The sequence below is a fragment of the Notamacropus eugenii genome, chromosome 2 (genome assembly GCF_028372415.1).
Source record: "Notamacropus eugenii isolate mMacEug1 chromosome 2, mMacEug1.pri_v2, whole genome shotgun sequence".
Classification (NCBI taxonomy): Eukaryota; Metazoa; Chordata; class Mammalia; order Diprotodontia; family Macropodidae; genus Notamacropus; species Notamacropus eugenii.
In genome coordinates, this window is record NC_092873.1 from 66,775,366 (window position 1) to 66,794,306 (window position 18,941).

At 42.8% G+C, this 18,941-nt stretch overlaps 1 long non-coding RNA gene across 1 annotated transcript; it reads right to left on the reverse strand.

Annotated features, from left to right (window-relative positions):
- Positions 1-1,602: 1,602 nt before the first annotated feature.
- LOC140525365 (uncharacterized) lies at positions 1,603-17,589 on the reverse strand. Its single transcript, XR_011974018.1, has 5 exons — positions 17,521-17,589; positions 8,338-8,435; positions 7,751-7,869; positions 2,507-2,563; positions 1,603-1,901 (listed from the first exon to the last, which is right to left on the reverse strand). It is a non-coding gene; the product is annotated as an uncharacterized lncRNA (long non-coding RNA).
- Positions 17,590-18,941: the final 1,352 nt, after the last annotated feature.

Here is an 18,941-nt window from a genome sequence, read left to right on the forward strand (position 1 = left end):
GAGGCCAGTTGGGCAAATGGATTATTTGCAGTTCTTCAGAGGAAAGTGATTATAATAATAACCTTTGTCATTCCAAAATTAAGCTCATTATGCTCTTTCCTTTGCAGCAGAAATGCTGTGGGGCCTGTCATCAAGTGGAAAATACAGAAGTGGGCTGAGGGAGGCAGGGTGGAGAGCCCTCTCCCACTAGGCATGAAGCGGGCAGAGAGGGAGAGGGGAGGAGTCCAGGTCCTTCTTGGAATGGGGAGCCCTGATCCTTCCTTCTCATCCGAGACGAAAGCCCCAAGGGTTTCAAAGGAAAAAATGAAAACCATTTTGATGGGGCTTTTCCATTGTCATTCCCTGCTGGCTGATTTAAAAGATGCTTCCTGTTCTAAGCAAGTGTTGGAGACATTTTCAGAGCAATAAATACAGTCTCAAAGTAGGCAGACCCTGAAATCACCAGCTGAGCCATAAATTAAGGAGGATGACCCATCTTGACCCTGGAAGAGAGATGAGGAAATACGCTTCCCTCATTTTGTTGCCCAGGTGGGAGGCTGTGGGCGTCAAACGGTGCATATACGATCAGATGAGGTTGATGTGCTGATGACGTTTGCTCATTTTTGTTTGTTTGTTTTCTTTGATTCAAGAGATTCACTAAGGTGGGGGTGACTCAGAAATAGATGGAATAACTCAACAAAAAACACCAATAAAATTTAAATTTTAAAAATTAATTAGAGAAAAACAACAGAAAAACCAAACTTGACACCAGTCACAGTGAATGGATAAGGTCTATGTTTATGCCACCCCTGAACGATCTGCACCTTCAGCCAGTATGATCACAGTCCCATCTCAGTCATGTCTTCACAGATGAGCAGCCTTCATTTCTGATGAGAGGAATGGCTCCTGCTCACTATTTCAAAAAGGGATTAGACTTGAGCAATGACCTACCCCAGGCTCTGGATCCTTCCTGTTATTCTTTGTGGAGATCAAGAACACCCCAGGACCTTTGGGCTATCCAGCTGCAACTTCTCAGGCTCAGGACACAACCTGCCCACCTTTCTTTTCTGTTACCCTTGTCCTTGGTGAGGTCAAGTGTGCCATTTCCTTCCTCCATGCTGTCACTGCCATACCAGGGTGTGTTCAGGGAAGACTCTGGTATGAGGGCTGCTTCTTTCCACCTTTAGTATCTACCCAATTTACCCAACTCTTACCTGTGGCTCCTAGAAGCTATAACATACACAACATTCACACCTACTCTGAGAGTATCATCAGTGAGTTAGGGGGGTATCTACCCAAAGCATGCGAAGATTTCCCCAGGGGAATAGATGGATGTGAAAATTTTGTATTAATGGGCAGCAGAAACAGATTCTTTGGAACATTTAGAGATTGGTCAAACAGGGAAGATGCCACGGTAATTCACTACATCTTAGGTCACCTCCTATCATCTTGACTTTTGTACTGCCACTGGACTGTGATGACTCTGGAAGAGAGAGTGAAACTGACCACTTCATGCAACTTGGTTTAAATTTAAATAAATTTTAATTTTATTTTATTAATTAATAAATTATTAATTCACTAATTTTATTAATTAATAAATTAAATTTAAACTTAAATCCAATATATGCATGAGTCAAAAGACATCACCCTTACCATTTTTACCTATCTCAAGTTCCTGTGATGAAACAGCATGTGTGGATACACTGAGATAGGCATAACCCTGCAAACAGGTGACCCAGGCCATAGGGCATCTTCTCACTGGAAGCCACAGTGGGATTCAGCAGCCCCCTGGGTATCTGAACAGCCTTTTAAGGACCACACTACTCACCTCCTGGTGCAAGGGAGGAGTTAGAAAAGGCACCCTAAAAACCGGCTGCTTATCCAACCTTGATCTGATTGCTGTTGCAGATGGGGATCACATCCTGTGGTTGAAACACAAAAAAAGTACAAAAACTTCTACAAAGATGATTCCACTCACCATCAGTATACATGGAACATGCACACACTTATGGACAACACAAAATCCAGTAGACCTTAAAGACAAACTGTTCTTATTGCAAGAGAACTCAGCAGGTATCACATCCAAACAGAAGGTCTGAGTGACACAAGTTTAGCCAATGAAAGCCAGCTTACTGAAGTTGGAGCTGGATAGCTGTTTTTCTGGAGTGGCCTCAGTGAAAGGGAGTGCTGCAAAGCTGGTGTAGGCTTTGCCATCAAAACTAACTTTTTCAACAAAGCTGGTATGCCTTCCAAAAAGAGTGAATGACAGGGTCATGAAAATGCAATTGTCACTTGTAGGAAAGCACCACGCCACCATCATCTGGGCCTATGCTCCCACCATGACAACCCTTGATGAGATCAAAGAAAAATTTTATGAAGACCTAGAGACCCTCATCATCAGTTTGCCAAAAGAGGACAAGCTTATAACCCTGAGTGACTTTGGCTAGAGTAGGCACAGACTACCAGACATGGCAGGGAGTCCTTGAGAGGAAAGGAGTCAGAAACAGCAACAGAAATGGTTACTTACTCCTGAAGACTTGTGCATCACATGACCTTCTCATCACCAGCATGGTCTTCTCATGACCTAAATGCAATAAGACTTTGTGGATGCACCCTCACAGCAAACATTGGAATTTAATACACTATAATTGTAAGGAAAAGAGATAGACAGGATGTGAGAGTGACAGAGATGATGTGTGGTGCAGAGTGCTGGATTGATCATAGACTTATCCTCTCCAAATTAAATATTCACATTAAACAAAAGTGGCATCCCCGAGGCAAAACAACTGCCAGAAAACATAGTGTCAGCATATCAGAATACTTCTCTGAGTGGGAACAGTTTATTGCTAATTTGTAGGGAAAGCTGAGCCAACACACAGTTGGCAACAGTGGAACAGAAAAGAAGTGGGCAACTTTCAGAGATTTGATGCACAGCACTGCAATTATTCATCTGGGCCAAAACGCTGGCAAACATCAAGACTGGTTTGACAGAAATGATGGGGAAATTCAGAAGCTGCTAACTGAAAGACAAGAACTCCACAGGGTTTGCTGGCAGAATCATTTATCCATCTCTAAAAAGGCAGCTTTTAACTCCCATCAAAAGTAAAGTACAAGTGGCTTAGAGAGATGTAGGATTCTTGGCTCAGTAAGAAGGCAGATGAAATTCAGCCTTACACTGATAGAAACCATCCAAAGCACTTTTATGATGCCCTGAAGGCTATTTATGGGCCAAAGACCTATGGTACATCCCAACTACTAAGTGCTGATAGAGTCACATTGATTAGTGATAAGGACATGATCCTGGAGAGATGGGCTGAACACTTCCCCTAGTATTCTCTACAGAGTGTCATCAACCCAATGCTGAAGCCTGACTGGGTATCTCAGGTTGAAGTTAATCTCTCTCTAGCCAAATTTCCCACTGAAGAGGTTTTGAATGCCATCAGGCTCCTCTCACGTGGCAAAGTGCCTGGTACTGAATTTGCTCCAACTGAGATTTACAAGGCAGGGGGTTGATTGCTCATATAAAAGCTGACAGAATTTTTTCCAAGTTTTATGGCAAAAGGAAGTTATCTCCCAGGAGTTCAAGGACACCTCCATTGTCTATCTCTATAAACATACAGGAAATAGACTGTTCTATGACAATCAAGGCGAGTGGAAGTGGGATGACGGGAAGAGTGTCTCTTTCCAGCAAGATTTTTGCCAGAGTCCTGCTTAATAAGCTGATCCTTCACCTGGAACAAGGTCATCTACGTGAGAGCCAGTGGGGCTTCGGAAAGGGGGGAGGAACAGTCGATATGGTGTTTGCTGCCCAACTCCAGGAGAAATACCAGGAGCAGAGCAGAAGTCTGTACACAACGTTTGTAGATCTGAACAAGGCCTTTGATACTGTCAGTCACGAGGCCTCATGGAATATTATGGCAAAAATTCATTGCCTGAGAGAAGCGTATCAGTATGTACGCTCGTTCTGTGACAGCATGCTTTCATGGGCTCCGGACAATGCTTTTGTGCTTTCCCAATCACCAGTAGACTGAAGCAAGACTGTATACTCACTCCTATACTTTTTGGCATGATGGCTTCAGCAAAGTTGTCAAACACCTTCAATGAGGACAAACATGTCATCGAGGTCAGCTATTGCACCGACGGTAAATTATTTAAAAGAAAAAGGCTACAAGCCAAGACTAAAGTAAGGGGGAGAGCTGGTGCATGACTTTTTGTTTGTAGAGGATTGTGCACTCACTGCAGTCTCTGAAGCTGAGATGCAGCCAAATATGCATCAATTCTCCTCCATTTGTGTTCATTTTTGGCCTAACAATGCACACCAAGAAAACCGAGGTTCTCCACCAGCCATTACCTCACGTTTGTATGTGGAATCATCAGTTACAGCAAACGGAGAAATTTTGCCTGACATCTGCTCCCTCCCATGATAATGGATCTCTCTGTGTTTTGAAGGTAATTTGGAGAGTCTGAGTATTGGAGGATGACAGCACCATTTAAGAAGTCTCTCATGCCATGTTCTCCAGGGATGACCATGAGCAGCAGCATGGTCTGTGATGATGCCCGAAGCCAGGACCTTTACCTGGCTGCGTCATCCCGTCTGTCTCAAGATCTGTATTTGTGGTGCTGGGATTTGTCACCTGCCCAGGGAAGGATGTCCACTTCTGCCCTCCAGGTCACTTTTCACTAGCTATTCAGGAGATACGAAAACTTTCCTGCCTGGGGGGCTGGGTGCAGGCTCATTCATTCATTTAATTTAATTCATTTAATCATTCATTTAATATTGTAATGACTCCTATTATTATTCACCTCCACAAAGAATTACCCAGAGCAGTGGCATCAGATCCAAAGGAAAGCCATTCCAGCGCTTTCACATTACCTTTTAATCTAGTTCAGTTTTCCAGGCTTGAGTCTGACCCCTCTGCTGTAGGAAGTCCTGAAAGGTGGATGACAGCGGGCAGCCTGAGCTGTTCAAATTGTTCTGGGGAAAGCCTCAGGCTGGGCAAGACGATAGAGTGACCCAGTCCCTGCCCTCACACGGCCTGATGAGGGACTAGGATGGGCACCAAAAATAGTCTGGGTACTCCTTTACAACTGGCATGATGCTCACTCTCTTTGCCAATCTTCTCTTGAGAATAGTCCACACTCTGCATCCCACCTCATCACCTCTTGTGGTGTCCAGCTCTTGGTGACCCTATCTGAGGGGTTTTTTGGTAAAGACATTGGAGGGCTTTGCCATTTCCTTCTCCAGCTCATTTGACAGATGAGCAAACTGAGGCAAATAGGGTTAAGTGACTTGCCCAGGGTCACACTGCTAGGACGTCCTCGAAGTTGGATTTGAACTCAGAAAGAGTGTTCCTAGCTCCAGGCCCTATATGAACTATGGTGCCACCTAGTGGCCATATGACATTGCCCTTCACATTTTTGTGTATTTAATGAATGTTGGGGGGAGAGGGGGGTCTGAAGATCCAAATGCTTTTCCCAACTACATTTCTCGGGGTGGTGATAAGGGCCTTCGGGTCCATGGAGGGGACACTCGTTAGCCATCACGCTTAGTGGCCCTAAATTGCTGGACTTTTGAATTCCTGTCCTGATTTCCCGCCTTCCCTCTCCACTGCCCTGTCCCACCTGCTGCAACCTGGCCCTCCCCCTTTACTGAGACTGCCTTTTGCAAGGTTACCAAAGTGCCCCAATCACTTAATCCAATGTCCTTCCCTACCCTCAGGCCTCCTGACCTCTTTACAACATCCGATGGTGACCTCTCAGCCTCTGTCTTCTAAGAAACCATGCTGATTCCTCCCCCACCTCCCTGACCACAACTTAAACAGCAGAATGGTGGAGCTGGAGGGGACTCTGAAGACCCCTCAAGGGTTCTGTGCATTCTCCCACCTTGTAAACATGGGCCTTCCCCAGAAGAGAGGACGATACAAGACAGAATCTTGGGGACTCAGCATGGACTCCTCAGCATAGATTCCTGCTCCTTCTTTCTCCTCCATGGACAATTGGCCAAGTCCTGTTGATTTTCCCATCCTATCAATTTATGCCACTTCTGAGTGGAGGTTTGTGGGCATATCCCACGAACCAAATAAACTCCATGAACTTCATTTCCCAGGGCTCCTCAAAGGTCATTTCTGCCTGTTTTCCTATTCCTCACCATTCCCAAGGGTGGGTCAGGCTTCCAGAGGCTTGGGTCATGGATCAATGTAGCCTGATTGCTTCCTTTCTTTCATGGGATCTGTTTCTCTCATAAAATGATGAGTAGAGAGACCAAGGGAAAGAGAGAGACAGAGACAGAGTGAAAGAGACAGAGGCACAGAGAGACAGGGAGACAGAGAGAACTAGCTGTGTGTCAGGCTATAGTCCTGAGGTGATTGAGATGTCAGCTTTGTTGGCCACAACAGACCCCAGTCAGCTGTGTCCTAAGTGCCTGTCCCCAGAAAGAAAGTATCTGACAGATGGTGCCTCTGCTCTGTGGGAATTTGTTACTGAATTATCTATGTATATGATGAATAATACTGCACATGCACACACACATGAAGAAGCAAGTAGAAAACCACTTCACAAGGGTCTCCTGGGCACAGTTCTGAAGAAACTGTGCCCACCTCTGAGCTGTTGAAAGCCTCCTTGATTGTTTCTCAAACATGCACACTCTGGTTGAAGCTTGATGAGAATGCCCAGACAACCACCACCTTGTGCTACTTCTAACCCACTCCCCTTTACTCCCCTCTTATCTCTTGGGGAGGGGGATCTCTAATTGCTACAAAGCAACTGGAAGCTTTTCTAGGCCATCTGAAAATGGGTTCAGTGGGACTGGGTTTTAATTTATTTTACTTTTTATTTTCATGAACAGTAAGTAAGAGCTTATTCAATGGAACACTTGGGTGAATTCCTTTAAAACGATGAAAAATGGAAAATAGAATGTTGTAATGCTCTTACTGGACCTATGCCCTTTGTTAGCTCCCTTGTAAAAACCATGTACCAACCTCTTGGCAATGCCTTTCAACCCTGGGTGGTACACACCAGACTTAACGAGCTCGGTGAGATTTTGCAGCAAAAATTCTCTGAACCTCCCCAAGATAAACTGAGGTCTGCTCCCCACCCCCAGTGACTGGGACCATCCGTTAGCAACAAAGAGGTTTCATAACATTTTTACAGGCTTGGACCTAAGCCACTTGACCTGGAAGAGACCCGACAAGAGAGATCACAAAGAAGCATCCACTCAGCAGGACTTTAAATGGAGCTCTACCTTTTCCGCCGAAACCTCTGGCTACCTCCGAGCCAAAGTGAAGTGAAAGGAGCCAGGCGTCAGGGAAGCAATGACGGAGAGGGTGCGAGGGTGCGAGGGTGAAGCGCCGGCCATTAGAGGCTCGGTCATCGTGTGAGCCCCACATCGGCCCCCGGGAAAGTGAGAAGCACGTTCCTTTCCCATCTTCGGATCCTAGAGCTCCTGCTGCAAGAAGCCCCGGGAGCCTCCTGGTCTAACCCCCTCCTTAGGAAACCTGGGAAGAGGGGGGAAGGCAGGCGAGGTCTTTCAGCACCTCGGTCCAAAGCCGGGTTTGAATTCCCGGTGCCATGTGAGTCCATTAACAAGCAGGGATTCAGTGCCTACTATGTGCTGAGCACTGGACTGCGTGCTGGGCTACAAAGAAGAAATGGGAGACAGTCCCTGCCCTCAAGCAGCACGTGGTCTCTTGAAGGTGGGGAGAGGCACCTAGAAGTGAATGCAAATATACCTATGACACAAATAAACCATTATATAGATTAACAATAATCATACCTAAAGTGACTGAGGGAGCAGCCACTCGAGCCTCTGGGATAACTGGACGTTCCCTCTGGTTTCACCTGAGAGACCACAGGGCCAAGTCCTACCCTGCTCCCAGAATTGTTGCTTTTGGCCTCCGAATGACAAAGACACAATAATTAATAGAGGAGAAAGAAACTGGAGACAACAACCCACAGCTGGATAAGCTGGAGTTGATATTTATGAGTTCCCAGGGGACCCCACCCACCTCAGTCCCTGGAAGGAGATCCCATCCCCATCTCCTCCAACCTGGAAGCAGCAAAATCCCAAGCATGAGTCAGTTCCCTCAGAGCCCAATGACTCGACACCTTTGATAAACTCGACAGATTCTGAACCTGACACTTAGTGGTGTCATACCCAGTGGAACAAGAGCTTGGAGAGTTTATATACTCCTCATCCTGGGGTCAGAAGGGGAGACTACCAAGGACCACCTTCCTTGCCAGGCCCCCTTCTCAGGCTTGGTTTCACATGTATCTTATCAATGTCTGGGACTAACACCAAACCTACCCCAGGTCTAGATATCACTCCCACAGTAAAAGGCAAATCAAATGTTAAAAACTCACCTTAGCCAGTTTCTGAGGAGGTGAGATCCTTGTGATGGTGTGCTGGATGGTTTTGAAAAGTGACATTCTCAGGAAGGGGTGGGCATTTTTACCAGAGGCTATAAGAATGAAGTTGACAAGTTAATTGAGAGTCCATAGACTGGAGAACTGAGAAAGGAAAATGGTATCATGGACAGAGCCAACCTTGGAATCAAAAACACCTGGATTCAAATGACTTTAACCTCTCACTGTTCAAGGCAACAATCTCAGATAGAATTGTTGCTGATGTGAATCAGTGGAGGGAGTTTCCATACCTTTGTCCTTCAGTACCTGGTTCTCCAGTCAAGAGGAGCCAGCCTAGGGGGTTCTCTTTCTGAAAGTCTCTCCCCAACCCTTAGAACTATCCCTAATCTCCCCACTCATTGAGAGTGACCCCGTAATAGGGTCTGTACATCCTCAGGCACAGGGACTCATTCTCTCTCCTCAGAGCTCAATGTCTCAACCTGCCTGCCATGTCAGACTCAACTCCACCCCAGCTCCCAGACCATAGCTACATGGCTAGTCAGAACTCCTCAGCACAAACTCCATTTTCACCCCTCAACAAAATTCCTTGCTGATCTGGCCTGATATTCTGAAGGGGTGGGGCTCCCAGGATTGTGCCCATCAACCACAAGCTGAGAAGGCTGTGTGATGGACTGAGGTCCTGGGTGTCCGAGGACTGGTGGAGCTTGCTTCATGGAGATAGAGGCTTCTGATCATGTTGACCCCAAAGCCCACAGTCACTCTGAAACACCTTTTCCCAAGTCAAAGACAGAGATAGAGGCTGAATCTATGTTTCATGAACATTGAGATCCCCCCCACAGAGGACGTCTTCTGTCAATGCAGATCAACACCTCTCCTGCTTGTAGAATTGCTAAAAGTGACGTGACTTAGCCAGTCACATAGCCAGGACCTCTGATCCTCTGACCTCCCAAGGCTTCAGTTTCTTCTTCATGAACTCAGGCTGCTAATGGGCCAATCTCAGGAGTCATTAGAATCTGATGGAATCTAGTATCCTTCCATAAGCTGCTCCATGTGGGGCTGGACTATTTGCAGATATGCAGAAGAGACCTTCTCCAGTTGGTGAGCTCTTCAAGACTCTTAGTGAAGAACTAGAGCTAACACAGGGTTAGTTGAGAAAGGGGCCCTTCAACTAGGGCCAGCTCCCCTTGAAGAAAGTGATGAAGCACTCTTGGCATTGCTTGATTAAGGCTCCTTCCTTCTCCGTGAGACCTGGGCTTGGCACCCAACAGACAGTGAAGAAGTTTTCCACCAACTCTCCTCTCCATTAAATGACTGCTTCACAATTTCGTCCTGAAGGGGTCTGCCACACCGTGGTGATAAACAACCCAAGGCCTCTGAGAGTGGGCTCTCCTGGACTAGCAGACTCTCCTCTGTTTACTGGATAGGGCAGGCAGAACAGCAGGGACACCACCTCCACGGCAGACAGAAGTAGGAAGTCTTATGCCTGGGTTCAAAAAATCAACTTCCCAAGTCCAAGGGGAGGGGGTACAGGAAGATAGATGGATGTTTGTCTGGAAAAGATACTCAGGGTGAGTTTTCCCTGTTCTCATCAGGCCACAGTTTCCTGAAGCACTGACAAGTAGAAGAATTCTTGGGTTCTTTCAAAGCCCATCTATCTCAAGCACCACTACCTCTAAGGGAGGCTTATCTTGATCCCATCCAAGAGCATGGCCTCCCATTCCACTACAGTGGAGTGGACATTGTGGCTATCTCAGGTACCTCTTGTATTGGTTCTTCTTGCTGTTGACAGGGAATGTGAGCTCCTTAAACACATGGATTATTTCATTTTTGTCTTTTGTCTCTTGTGCCTAGTCCTGTGCTTGGCCCATAGGAGGCATTTGTTTAATAAATACTTGTGTGAATGTGTGAATGACCTACAGCACTCTTGGCTGTGATAAAAATACCAAATGAAGAGCTGGTAGAGAACTTGGAGGTCACTCAGTCCAACCCTCTCATTTTACAAATGGGGAAACAGAGGCTCAGAGAAATCACAAAAGGAGCAAGTGATAGAGTTAGACAACAGGAAGGCCAAATCCTTTCATTGCTCTGCACTCCCCAAATTAAAATATGCTCCTTTGTGTGATGGTTATCATTGAAAATGTAAGTGTCCTGTCTCCTCAGATGGATCGCAAGGTCCTCTGTATAACCTCCCAGAGAAAGTCCAGTCCCATCCATGGTAGGTGCTGGACAACAATGACTGTCCATCACTATGATGACCCACACTGACCTTGAGTGTACGGAACTCTTTGTAATAATAAGCCGTATTAAAGCAGGGCTTTATTGGACTATTAAAACTCAGTTATTTAAAAATAAATGCAGCCAAGAGCGAACATCAAGGTTGGACTGTGTTCCAATTGGCAGCTGGGTTTTCAATCATGGCGAGGGTGCACCATTAGTCACTGAACCAATAAACAAGCTCCCTCCGTTAAGATAGAAACATCATGACGAGAGTTTCTTTGTGATTAATGAAGGTGCTCTAGACCCCCGAGGCCTTGGAGGGGCCTCCTCCAGTTACAGAAAAATCGATTTTAGACCGTTCCAGATGAAGATTCATTCTCTCGTTTCCTCACAACGATTTCCTCTGTTTCTTAAGAACTGCATCCTCTTTTCAATAACACTCACCCACTTGACCTGGGATGATTTGTTTGCTCAATAGATCAAATTTAAGACAGGGTTAGTTTTATTTTTCACCCTCCCCCCCAAAAAAGGGAAAGAGACATTCTTTATTATCTTATTTTTGTTTTAAAGAGTATTACAAATGTCTCTTTTGGAAAAGGGAATATGAGAGACTTATTTTGATTTCCTAATATAATAAGTGTAGGCAAAGAAGTCTTGTGACCCTAGGAGATAGAGAACTGGTCTTGATACTGGGAAGTCCTAGGTTCGAGTCCCACCAGTGATACATACTGACTATGTTACCCTGAACAAGTCACTTCTCAGCACCCCCAGCATCTCCCTCAGACTGCAGATAGAACACTGACCTGAACTGACAGAGGGAATGAGCTTCCTCAATCCTGTAGCAAACCCAAACCCATAATTCCACATTTCACATGTGTCTGCCATAAATCAAATAGATCGTCCTAAGATACAAGTCTGACACGTATTCAGCAAACTCCAGTGTTCCCTATCACCTCTAGGATCAAACCAAAAACCCTCTGCATTGGAAAGCCCTTCCTAATCTTACCAGATCCCTCCCACCTTTCCAGTCTGGAATCCCAACCCACATATGGAACACCAGCCTCCTGGCCGCTCCTCACACAGGACCCTCCATCTCGTGACTGAGGATTTCCCCCAACGAACATTTTCACTTGATTCTTGTTTTAAATCAAAATACAGAAATAAATTTGATGCAGAAGCAGATCAAGGCTTGTGTTTGGCTGGGGTTGAGCCAAGTATTGCAGAGCTCTGGTCAAATAAAAAGGTCCAGCATTGAAATTGGTTTATTTATGATTATTATATAGTTAAACATCTTCCATATTGTAACTTATTTCATTAAAATGTTATTTCTATTCAAAAAATTTATAAAATAAAGAAATTGAATGTGAAGTCTTGCAGATAATAGTAAGCATATGAAGTCTGGCTGGATTCCTTCTTTCAATGCTTACAGAATGGCCCACATCAAAATATTCATAACTATTTTCTAATTTGAGTTTTATCATTTCATACTCAAACTTTCCATCATTATTTGGAGAATAAAATGTTAGATTTTATAATTATACTTATATGATACAAATTTTAATTTGTAGATTTTGAGGGCAAAAATTATCATTGTACTTATTCTAAGCACTCAATGAGTAAAATCTAAAAAGGATATTATGAGTAGTATATTAAATTGCCCTGGGGGTTCACTACATACTTTTACTGTTATTGTTGAAAGAGGCTGATGGGACAAAAAACTTTGGGAGCCATTAAGCCAAACCCAATCCATCACTTTACAAATGAGAGAGCTGGGGTTTCAAAGACATTAACTAATTCCACAGGGACACAGTTAGTCAAGGGAGTCAGGAAGACCTCGGTTCAAATCCTACACTGAATAGCTGTGCAACCCTGGGGGAATCACCTAACTTAGTGGCAACAATTATCAAAGAAAGGACTTGTACTTGGTGGCTTCTCCAACCCCTTTCAGCTACAAGTCTATGCTTCCATTGAGCATCAGAGCCAGGTCTCATGGCACCCAGACCAAGACTTTTTCATTATTTATTCATCATTATTCTAATAAAGTACTTTATTCATTTAGAGACATTATGGCCAATGAGCATAATTATATTGATCTCTTAAGTCTTGATTAAGCCCCTAATATGCGAGACAGTGTGCTGGGTACTAAGGATACAAAGTTTGAAAACTCAGTCCCCAATAAACATTTATTAAGATCCTGGGGGTGGGGCTAAGTTCTGGTGGTACAAAGGCAAAAGAAACATCACCGCTGGTCTCAAGAAACTTATCCTGGGAAACACAATGTGGCCAAGGATATATAAATTCAAGGTCTGTACAAATCAATCAACTGCTATTTATTAAGCACATACTATGCATGAGCACTGTGCTAGAGAAGTCTTCTGACCTTTGTGCACAGGAAATGCACAAAAAGGGTCCCAATTAGTACTTAGGTTTTTAAATCCCATTCTGTAACATTTCTACCTCTGATGTGAGACCATGGGAGGAGAAAACAGGGTATCCATAGAGCAGAAGGGCTTCTGAGGTAGAATCTTAGTCAGCCTGTCCAAGCCTTGGCCCAGGTCTCTGGCCATTAGGCCCTGAATTCTCTGGCAAGGACCAGAAATTAGCTCTAAGCAGAATTCTGAATCCCTCTAATTTACCTCTTCTTTCTTGTTGCCTTCCAGTACTTACATAGACATTAATCCTGAGTCATATTACTCTGCAAAGTTCAGCAATTTGCTTTGGGGAGGGAAATCACAAGATATAAAAAAAAAGGAAAAAAGAGTCTCTCTCCTTTTTTTGTAAATCACCATAAATTAAGGAAAGTTGCCTCTAGACAGGTCAGCCCAAAGCCACATCATTTTTCTTTCATTTAATTTTAATTCTGAACTTACTAAACACTAAATAAAATGGGCATTTCTATATACAAAGTATAACAGGACAAAGAAGATTGAACATGCACACAGTTTGCTTTTCCTTTTATGTATATGCTAGATTCAACATGGAACTTTCTAAGCTGTCCTTCCTGTTGGTGTTTCCTTCTGACCTTCTTTCTGTTCTCTTTACACATCATTTTTCTGCTAAGAATTGTGTGAATTCTGTGTGATCTCAGTGTTGTTTCATTTCACAGAATGGCAAATTTTGAAGATTTTTTTTAAAAGCAATTTTAAGAGTTTATTTAGTTTGCTATTTATTATTATTCAGTTTATTATGTTTATTTTCATATATTAGATATAATTATATATCGTATTTTAGTTTATTACTTATTCTGCATTGTTAGTTCATTACATTTACATACATTATACATAATATGCATGTATCTTACATATAACATATCGTATATATAAACTATAGATGGTTTAGTTTATTATATTATTATTTAGATTAGTTTAAGCCTGTTTTTACATCTCTGTAAAATATCAACATGAAATTGCCCACACAAATACCTGAGACATCCTTCATGAAAATAAAAGAGGAATTGGTAGATTTTCACAAATTCCGTTCTCGAGCAGACCACATCTATACAGTCCCATATTTGACTGAGCAGTGCAGACAATACAAGCTCTTACAGCATTGCCATGATTTTAAAAAATCACCAGATTCTGGACAGTCCAATGCTGCCTTAGAGTCACGTCCAACAAACAGTCTTCCACACATTTCTTTGTGGAAGACTTCTCCCCTACTCCCTCCCCCCCCATAATCCCAGTACCTTCTTATTGTATGTCCCTAGAGCTGTAATTCATCTCTATGGGAGACATCAGGTGAGGAGCTCACTCCACCAAAGCAAGCTGGTACAACTCTGTAGAACCCTAGTCCTGGAGAGTTGCCTGGGTGCTAAGGGGTTAAGTGCCTCACACCTGGAACACCAAACAAGATGCTAAATGCTCCCTAAAGGGGTGGACCACCATCAAGGCTGGTGTCCAATTCAAAGTCCAAACTGAAAGGAGTTTCCTGTGTATGGTGAGGTTCTCTAGATGATGACCCAGGACTCCATGGATTCATTATCATCTTTATGCTCATGATTCTCATAGCTCCTTATCCAGTCCTTACCTCTCTCTTGACTTCTAGACTTTCATTTCTAATCACCATGGGAACATTTTGACCTGCAGATATCTTAAACTCAATATGTTCGAAACTGAACCAATTCTCTTTTCCTCAAACTCTCTCTTTTTCCTCATTTGTCCCAAATGCCTGGAATCATTTCTGCCTCCTGGCTTCCTTTAAGTCACTGCTGAAATCCACATAATCTATAAGAAGCCTTTTCCAGTCCCCCTCTCCCCTACTCCCTCCCCCTCATAATCCCAGTACCTTCTTACTGTTAATTAGCTCCACTTGATCTGGGATATGTCATGTTTGTACATAGTCATCTGAGTATGTCCCCTTTGACTGTGAGTTCCTCAAGAACAGACTAGTTCCTGCCATTCTGTGTATCTTTACTGTCTAGCATATTTATTAGAGCACAAACCCTTAATAAATGTTTATTGATGGGATTTCACATGCTTCTACCTGTGGATGACATTGTGCTGATTCCATCAAGTTTCAGAACACTGCAGAACTTCTTATATGAGATCCATAATCACAGAAGGGATCAGTCTAACCATCCATATCTTAAAAACCCAGTGGATGAAAAATTCCTGTTTTTCAGCTAGTCTATACAGTAGACAGAAAATTTACAGAGTTTGTTCATTAGTATTTTGGATGGACTCTGCATATGGGCGAGGAATTGGATCCAGAACTAATAGAAAACATTCATAGTTATCTTTGGGAAACTGTGGGGGGCTTTCTTTTTTCTTTAATTTTTATTCTTTTCATTTGTTTTTACTTCACCTACATTTTCCAGTATTGTCTTTCCTAGAGAACCATCTATTGTTACAAAGAATAAATGGGGATGGGGGTAGGGGAAAGTAAAACTAACCAACACATCAATCAAGTCTAAAAATATGTGCAAGATTCTCTATTCATACCCCAACCTCAATCCACATACTGTGCTTTCATTGACCCAATTGGTGTCCCTGAAACACAAAACAATTGTTTAAGCTAGAATTCTAGTTTTTCTATGACCTATATATCATCAGAGAAAGTTTCTTGAGGCATTGAGAAATGAACTGATTTGCCTGAGGTCACATAACCAGTCTATATCAGAGGCAAGGGTTGAAGCTATCTTCTTAGTTCTGTCTATCTTGAACTATCTTCTTAGCTCTGAGGTAGGTAGGCTTTCTAATCATTATACCACACTGCCCCTGCTTTGAGCGGCATCCAGGATGGCCAATAAAAGTTGGATATTCAAAAAAATACAGGGAACTGACACATTTACGTAACACCAAGGACCATTTCCTAATAGAGAAGTCATTAGAGAGGATGAACAGCTTATGAAAAGAGAATTTCAAATTATAAATGATCTGATTACAAATGTCATTTGATGTAAGAGAAAGGCAGACCAGAATATTTCTGCAATTTCTTTTCACTATACACAAAATTACTAAGACATGAAAAGACAGAAAGAGTCAATACTGTCCCAATACTTATGGAACTCCAAAGTGGCCCAGACATTGAGGATTTCAGTTTGGAATTGTGAAGCTGGGGGACCAAGGAATCCATGCTTTTTGATCCAGAGATCCCACAGTTGGGCATAGAACTCAAGGATATCAAAGATATCAAAGGATATCAAAGCAAACATCCACTATAGACCTAGCCATTCATATCTCCACACACTTTGGGGTGAGCAAAGAACTGGAAAGAAGGTAAATGTCCATCCAGTGGAGCATCTGGGGAAAAACTATGATACATGACCCTAATGAAATATGATAGTGCAGTAAGAAATCTATGAGGAATTCAGAGATACATAGGAAGAATTCAATAAAGTGATGCAAAAGTGATGCTAAAAAGCAGAACCCAAAGACCCAGATCTCAAACAACAACAAAATAAATGGGAAAATCTCTAAAAGGGAGCTGGATTCTGAATAAAAAGGAAAAAATCAGTGACTGTCCAGAGAAGACAGGATGGAGCATAGCTTCTGCCCTAAAGGCAAAGGAGTAGGGCTCACTAAAAAATGTAGATTATTATTTATGTTGGGGAGAAGAGAAATGATAAATGTCGAAAAGCAGATATACTAAGTACATCCTTTATAGATGCAAGAAAAAATAACCAATTAATACAAGGAACACAGGCAAAACGACTGACCTAAACAATGACTTCATTATGATCTCCTAAATTTCAAAGAACAAATCACAAATATAATAACTTTGTGAAAGATAATAATCAGGAAAAGCATAGCAAAATTTCTAAGACACTTAAAGTTAATAAAATGTGACTTTAAACATTAGAAAATTGACCATAAACCCCAAATAAGCAAAAATCAGGAAATCTTGAAAATTAAAGGAAAAATAGGTAAATCAGAAAACAAAAAGTCCATAAAATAGCAGACAAAACCAGATGCTAGTTCTTAAAAAAAAAAAAAAGATGAACAGACTCAATACAGTATTCGCTAACCTAACTAAAAAGACAAAAGAAAATCAGATTAAGAGAATAAAAAAAATTAACAAAGTAAAATCACAGCAAACAGGACGAAATGTTTTTAAATGATTAGAGTCATAGATAGAGGCTAGAAAAAGCTGAGAATATAAAAGAAATTGAGGATTATTCACAAAAATACAAAATATCTAAGTTAATACGGCATCTAATTTCAGAAAATAAAACTGCACTAATCGTAAAGAAACAACCAAAGGTAAAACCTTAATGTAGCCAGATTTACAAGAAATGTCTCCAAACAGATAAAGAAAAACTAACACCTATCCTAGACAAATTATTCTTAAAAATTCAGAAAGGGAACTCTTCTTATGAGACAGAGTTCTACCTAAATCTGGAAAGGATAAGTCAAATAAATAGCACTGTAGGCCCCCATACTTCATGAATGTAGATTTTTAAAATTTAAATAAAACAACACTGTCGAGAAGAATACAGATAAGCGTGAGAAGAGGTATACATACTAAGGCAAATGATAATCCCGGGAGGGCAAAATAGTCCCAAAGACCAGAACGTAAATTGAAAGATCACTGCCTGCAAAGCAAAGTTCAAAACTCTGCCCCAGGTGAAAGTTGTGTAATTAGACTGAACAGCCCCGCCCAGAAGAGGACAGAGCCAAGGCATCACCTTCCCTCCCACCCAGCCCTGGGGAGGATTGGGGAGGAAGAGTGAAGACCGTGGCCTCTATCTGCCCCGGTCTACGTATGGTTACTTTTGCTAAACAGACTTTCCCCTTCTTTTGGACAAGTTCTTTGTCACCGGGGAAGACTCTGGGGAGGGGGACTTTTGGAAATAAAGGTGAAGTAAAAACAAAGGATCGCAATAACTTTCTTTTTAAAAAAGAAAACCGTTCTCGGAGCTAAGCCTCTGTGTCTGGGGAAAAGAAGGGACATTTCATTTTGTATATTTTCTTTTTCTGAGGGAAAACTGAACCCAATGGAAGGCAATACACACCTCGGAATAATCCTAGCCTGTAAAACGTTTGGCGAGTTGTCCCTCCTCCTCACTTTTCTATTTCAATGGCCAGATCAATCAGGCAGACGCAGTGTTTACTTTTTGTGGGGGGTCGTGTAGATCTTCCCCTTCCAATTGGGTATGTGTGTTCCGTACTCTTTCAAGCTGACAAGGGCTTTTTAATTCATATTAAATTTCTTTACCCCCACTTCCTTCCCTTGACTCCCCCGCCTTTCTGGACGGTGAAAGAGTCCAGGGCTGACTGGCTTCATCCCAGTGGTCCCTTTGACAGCAGCCCCTGCAGCACGCGGCAGACAAGTTCGATGAGCTCGCTTTTCTATGCTTTTTCATTGGATTTTCCCCCCATTCCTTCTCCCCAGGGAGAAAAGAGGTCCCGGTCTGGATTGATCCTTTCAAGCTAAGACGCCAGGAATCAGACTGGAGATCTGGGAAGACCCCCCACTTCACACACCAGCCTTTGCTCACCCCATTAACACTTGGCGCTGACTCCAGAGTTTGGACCTCAATCATTATGGTCTTTGTGCTTTCATTCCAGGGTCATCGTAACTTCTAGCCACAATCACTAGCAAAATAAGGTCCTGATCCACTGATTGATTTATTTGCTGGAAGACTATGGTTTTCCAAATTATGGCATTGGGTCTCAGGATCCCCACCCCCATCCACTCTCCTTCCCTCAAACCCTATAAATCCCAAATATTTAAGCGACCCTATAGGATTCCCGCCTAATCAGATAGCTGCCCTTTTATCTTCCCAGAATGTATCCAAGAGGCTCTGGAGTCTGTTAGCCCGATGATGTAATCACTTGGCCTGCTTTCTCCGAGTTTGATTTTTGCCAGTATTAATCCTGTAAACACTCTCAAGAAATCACTAAGGGATCCTTAGGGAAACAGGTTGTTTTTTAAAAAAAACG